This window comes from Aegilops tauschii, chromosome 1 (genome assembly GCF_002575655.3).
Source record: "Aegilops tauschii subsp. strangulata cultivar AL8/78 chromosome 1, Aet v6.0, whole genome shotgun sequence".
NCBI lineage: Eukaryota > Viridiplantae > Streptophyta > Magnoliopsida > Poales > Poaceae > Aegilops > Aegilops tauschii.
In genome coordinates, this window is record NC_053035.3 from 327,307,470 (window position 1) to 327,314,260 (window position 6,791).

The following is a 6,791-nucleotide window of genomic DNA, read 5'->3' on the forward strand; positions in this document are numbered from 1 at the left end:
GCTTCAATTTTCCAGCAGCATTCTTAGATTAACAACAGCAAAATAGTTGTATGGGACATGGGAAATGGGACATGCCAGCATCATGTGCGTCCACATGTATAAATGGGTGATGCAGAGTATGTAGCCAAGCAGCATATCTGCGTTGGTCCCATAGTTGTTCTCTTTGAACCTTTTTCCTATGTGAGGGCAGCAAATCTAATCCTGCACAAACTACCCGACCCCCCAGTTTCTTTCCCTTTTCAACAAAGAGATCGGTTCCTTACAGATGTGTGTACTGGGTTACCCCCCTTTTCCCTTTTTGGCCAACAAAGCGGCTGGATAGCCAGTCTATACTACTTTCCCTCCCTCCTTTCCTCATTGAACCACGTCCTAGATTCATGCTCCACCCCACCGCACCCTTCTTTCCTCTTTGAACCAAGACCTAGATTCGACTACAGAATCGAAAAAGATCCGCATGCAGCTAGAGCAATGACGGTTTCAAAGAAACTTATACCTTAGGGTCGTCAGGATGTGGCAAGGCATGCGGCGGGAGGCCGGATCTGCCCACACTACGTATGGCAGCAAGGAAGAAGGGGTCGGTGGCCCTCCCGCACAGGCGCTGGGTGAAAGAGAACAGTGCGGCCGGCAGTGAATTGCCTCCCTCGCCGAAGGCGATAGAGTGAACGCTGCACCTCCTCCCCTTCCTGGTGCGACGGGATCCGGACGCCTCCTTCACTAGCTGTGAGGGGGGAGAGAGAGACAGATGCCACAACGCAGTCTTGTTTAGATCTGGTGAAGAGGGTGAGAGACTTTTAATATAGAAAACCCTAGCAAAGGAACGCTGAGCCTCCAGCGTGTGTATATATATGTAGTGCGGCGAGAGTGTGGAGAGTGCAAACCCTAGCGAACAAGCGCTGAGGCTCCAGCTTATATAGTGTACTACATATATACCGTATTACGGACTGAGCTCCGGTGCCTTAACTGCACCTACCTTTGGCTGTATGACAGGTGGGCCAGCCACATTTTGGGCCCACTTGTCATACACCCAAAGGCAGGTGCACTAAGTCAATGAAGCTGCGTCCATATAGTACTCGTGTATACTACTAATATATAGCGGAGTGGTTTTCTTATCCTCTCCATAACAATCATTTTAAATTGTGTAAGTACGAAACGAAACTCTTTATTTAACGTACCAGTGAAGAAAACTACTACTTTCAATGAACTAACGATCCACGCGTCCTGGTCGCACTTCCTGTCCTTCACGTGCGGTACACTACCCTCCCTTAAGTGAACAACCACACATGCACCAAATTATCGAAAACGTGTGAGAATGTGTACAAATAAAGAATTTTAATTTCAATTATCAGAAAGGTTTGAGCGTATGTACAGTTTGCCCTCTCTCAATAAATATGGTTTGTTGTGTTCGGCCTAAACTTGGTCAAACTTTACAAAGTTTGACTTCAGCCAAATCTAATATGCAGAGTAAATAAAAATGCAGGGCTACTACATCCATCCGGGTTTTTAGTCCACACCATTTTTTTAATCAAAGTTAATAGCTGGACAAATAAAATTACAGAGGAGCTTAAGACAAAGTTGTGAGAAGGCTTAGAAATCAATACAAAAATTATGCTCTTAGTACCAACGTCGATCCTTCTTCGAGGAAACATTTGGTTCATAGCCAATTGTGTGATAAAATTGCACCAACATGAAAGACGACTGCCTCTCCAACGCAACCACGGTGAACTGATGAAGGATATCATCTTTGTGGGTAACAAGCAAAGAGCACTGATGGAAGACAGCTTGTTTTTCGTGGAAAATTGATCAGCTTCACGAGCCGATGCAGCCATGAGCATCAATAGGTCATCGTGGTGATGCATCATCCATTTGGCATCAAGTTTGGGTGAGGCACCTATGAATTTCGACAAATCCTCACTGTGGTCTGTTTCTTCTCAGTAATCAAGCTCGAGGAAGGAAGAACCACGTGGCAGAGGACAGTGAGGCGGAACAACAATGGCCATCCAATTTTGTGCAGTTCCACTAAAATTGAGGAAGACATGCCTGGGAATGGAGATACACATCGATGTTTGGAAAAATATAAAAAAGGGATATAGTGTTGTCACTTTGCTTTGGCAGTGGTACAAGATTAACAGCGACATCTCAATTGTCAATAAGAATTAATGAAAAGTACACGAACAAACAGAAGCATCATGATTATCTTGATGGGAACTAAACCAGGATACCCGAGAAAAAATCATTTCTTCATTTAACCAGTGATAGTATTAGATTAGCAGCAGCAATAGGAACATATGGACAATGACCGCACAACCACCATGTACTTTTTGTCGAAACAACATGTATACCTCCACTGAGGCATAAACCAGGGCAACTTTTCGAGTGGCATTTCCTCTATAATAGTAGGTGATGTTGGACCAGCCGACAAACCCTAGCTATTGTACATGGGGAGCTAGGGAGCAGTCGCATAGAAGAAAACCCGCATGCAGCGACCTGGGGAGCTGGACCAGTACAAGAAGTTATACCTCAGGTGGGCGAGATGTCGCTTAGGCGGGCGAGCGGGATCTGCCCACGCGACGACAATGAACAAGGGCGCGGAGGACCTTCGTCCGTGCCAACACCGGCACCAAGGGGACGATGCGCATCGGCTTCCTCCATCGCCGACGGCGACAACGTCAACGCTGCACCTCCTCACCTCCCATAGCGGACGGGATTCGGCCGGATCAGTGACCACCGGTGAGGAGAGAGATAGAGTGGACACTGTCATCTTGTTTTGATATGGAGAGGGCGAGAGAGCGAGAGGCGAGAAACCCTATCAAACAAGAGGCTATATACAATGGAGTAAAAAGTCTCTCCATAGCAGTGGTTTTAACTAGAATACGCGCGTTCTGAAAAAAAGAAACGAAAATGGGCGGACAATTTTTTTTAACGTACCAAGAAAGAAAACTCGATCAAAAACACGCCCCCGCTTCCAGGTCGCGAGAGTCGTCGCGCACACACACATAGACATAGACATGCATATCCGTGTTTACATAAAATTCCATCTCCATCTCCATCTCCAATCATATTTGTCCAACTAGCACATTATTTATGTTGTTAATTAGGCTAGTCATAGTGGGAGTAACTTAGCTAGTAACATGGCGCATTCCAAGAAAATTTTGCTTATGTGGCAAGTAGTTAATGAGAAGTGGTAACATAATATGTTACTGTAACATAGCGCTCCCCGAGAAAAGATGAGTGTACAACATAATAAATGAAGTGATATATGACACTACTACTATATTACGTTGCACTATGAAGATAGTAACTTAGACTAGTGTCATATGCATGACACTAGTATAAGTTACTTCCCACTATGACCAGCCTTTATATACGCAGCAATATTAACATACAACATCTCTTGTTTGCGGGCGTCCGGACCGCTGCCACGCCCGCTCCTGACCAACCCAACCCTCTTCATCACCCGCGCGTGCCTCCCGCCCGAGACGGTCAGTGCCGCATTCATGCCCCGCCAGAGCGAACGCGACCTCTCACTGGCGCCGGCATTGAAGCGGCGCATCGGCCGAGAGAGCGTCGCCCGCGCCGCTTCCCGGTGCACGCGACTGCTCCGTGTTCAAAGGTCGCAATAGCCGGCCACAAAATGCATGCAAAAAGTTCTTGGGAGTCTGTGCTACAGCTAGCTATCCTTCCCCAACTCGTCAATCTCTTCCAATAGTGCTAGTACTCCATGGCGCGATCCATCGACAATCAGGCGGGAAAGTTATCGTATACTCGGTTTGCGGTGAGTGGCATGCCGAGCGACCGTGTGGGGTGGAGCCGTGGAGGAGGGTGAGACACGAACGCGATAGACGTGATTTAAACGTTGGTTTTGTTCGATGGCGCGATCCAACGAAACAAAACGTTCGTTTCTCTCCGTTTCCATTTTTCTCTGGAAAAACGAAAAATTTCCACTCCATTTTCATTCCTACTCCAAGGTTGCCCCGTTACAACATTCCATCAAATACAAAGGAAAACTAACACGCATGCTGATGCATCTCAATGATTCATAGATCATAGCCAATACTTACGTCACAACTAAAGACAAAAGTTGTGAGAGCGTGTACAAAAGAAAAACTACTGATGGGGTCACTACAAATTAAACCCTAAACCCTAAACAGGATTTAATTTCCTAGCTAGGTAGAAGCTGTCGAAGGAAAGACGGCTGGCACCCTCGGATCATATGATGCTTTTGTGCAGTTCCACTAAAATCGAGCTGAGCATCCCTGATGGCAAAGATAATGAAGAAGTGTGATTAGAATAATAGTACTGGCACTAGTTCATGAGACATAAACTCATCACAAATAGAAGCCGGTAGAAGTAGAGAAAGATCGACATGGAGATGGAGCTATGTGGGGAGCTTAGGCAGTGGAGCAAGCCGGCTCCAAAAGGAAGATGTACTACCTGGGACATCGGGCTATAGCTAGAAGGGCGGTTGGAACGCGGCATCAGCCCATACCGCGGGGACCCCTGATTGGAACGCACCGACTGTGGGTTTTCTCCCTCACCGATGTCGGCCGGGTCTACGTGGAAAATTGTTCACTTCCTCCAGTGGCGGGATCAGGCCGGATATGTGACCAGCGATGTGGCCATCGTCGTTCTATGCTTGTGAAGAGAGCAACCCAAGCAAGCAGGCTTGTAGCTTAGGTTCCTACTATGTGTATATATAGTGGTTTTCTTTTTCTCTCCATATCAACCATTTTATATTGCGTACGTGTCATTGAAGAGTGAAATGATGGTTGCTTCTTCCGACTAACTTACTGTGTGATTTGACTGCTCCTTAGTGGCCCCTACACGTACTCCCCCTACGTGTATGACCGTTCCTGAGTCTCACTTGTACTTATCTCTATTTTCTTGCATGACATGTAGACAGGATGCGCATAGAAGAATTTTGTTACTGCACGTTGTTACATAGTACTGTACTACTAGTACCTACTCCCTCCTTCCGGTTCACTACAGGTACTCCCTCCGTCCTGGCTTATTGGTCCCCTTTGTACTCAATTCATGGGCTCGTTTTCCTCAATAAATTGTCTTTACCAACGTATTAATATCGGGAATGCATGCGTGAACTGTGACACCCCAAAATTTTGGCCTTGTTTTATCTATTAAAATGTTGCAAGGAAATAAAACTTTTCCATTTGTCAAGAATTACCCTTTTGTTATTGTGAATTTTACTTCAAGTGGAAAAACCTTCAAAGAGTATTGTTGGACTTGAATACTCTCTATGATAAAACAAATTCTTTCTCAGTGGTTTTAAATTTGCAAGAATTGTGTTCTCAGAGCCTTATTCTTATAAAAGGACTTCTTTTGCATTTTGAGCCTATTTTCCACAACAACCACTTGACAAATGCATTTCAAATTTCCACCAAAATTTGGGGATGTCATGTGATGTTTCCACACCACTTTTATGCAAAAATACCTTTTGGCCATTGGAGATTTTGAGCTCTACACCAACTTTTCCAATCTGGTCCAGTAGGCACTTTTGCACTACAACCCATTTAAATATTTCTTTAAAAATTCTTCCAAGTGTTTGGAGATGTCAGTGGATGCATACAATTCATCTTCAAGCAAAAACCCAATGATGTTCTTTGAAAAATTTGAGTGGATAAACCTCTTTTGCATTCTGGTCCAATTTGGTGATTTGTACTGCAACCTTATTTTTCCTTGCTCTAGTAACCCTGAGCTTTTTCCTACTTGTAGCCCTCCCTTCAAAACCCATAAGTCCAGGAGAGTGGACTCATTAGGGGTTTTTAAGTGCATGCTTTAAACCCTTTTTCTTTCTGTCCAAAACTGGAGTTTTGCAAAACTTGCACTAACAAGTTTCTGGTTTTGCCCAAGTGATCTTACCACCATCTCCTGCGTCTAAAGAGACCCTGATCTAGAGACTTTGGCCACTCCAAGAGTTGCCTAAGTGCACTTGGCATTCTGTCGAACACTTGGTATGCACAGTCAGCTTGAGGCATGTTTTCTAGTTTGCACTGTGAACTTACTCCAATGACCCAGCCACCTTGTCCATTGAGCTCCTAGTTGCCCCTATCCTAGTCATGTTATTTGCCAGCTCCACCCTCGCGCTCTAGACCGCCCTGGCATTTCGTCGAGCAGATGCCGTGCGTGCTCTAGACGCGCCCAGAGCGCACGTTTTGCACGCGCGCGCACTAATCCGCCGCGCCGCACTGCCGCACTCGACACGACCCGTCCCTGGCCCCTGCTCCACCGCTGAACCACGCACTAGCTCGCTTCCCCCTCCACGCCAGCTCTGGCGCCCTGCAGCGCCGCTGGCAGAGCACTTGGCGGCACGCCGGCGTCGGCAGCGGCCTCTGCCATGTTTGGCACCGCCCAAACCACACCAGCGCGCCAGCTGCCCCAGGAAGCAGCCCGTGCTTATCCTCATGCTCGTCGGCATGCGTTCGTCGCCGCCACGACGCCCTGCAACTATAGCAACGGCGACCCGTCATCGATCTTATCCACCGCCGCGGAGCCAGCCCCGTCACGCTATAAAAGGGAACCCCGAGCCCCTCCGAGCACTCAGGCGACCTCCAACCTTTCCTCTAGAGCTCCCCAGGCAGTGGTTTGGCCCAGAGAGGCTCTCTTCCCCAACTCCGGCCGGTTCGGCCGCCGCCAAGCGCCGGTGAAATTCGTCGCAGCCAGCCACTCTTTCGCCCAACCAGCGCCACCAGTAGTTTCCCCTAGTCCTTGCGGAGCTGCCCAACTACCCAACTTCGGTCGGAGACCACCGGAGCACAGAAACCACTTCACCACCGTAG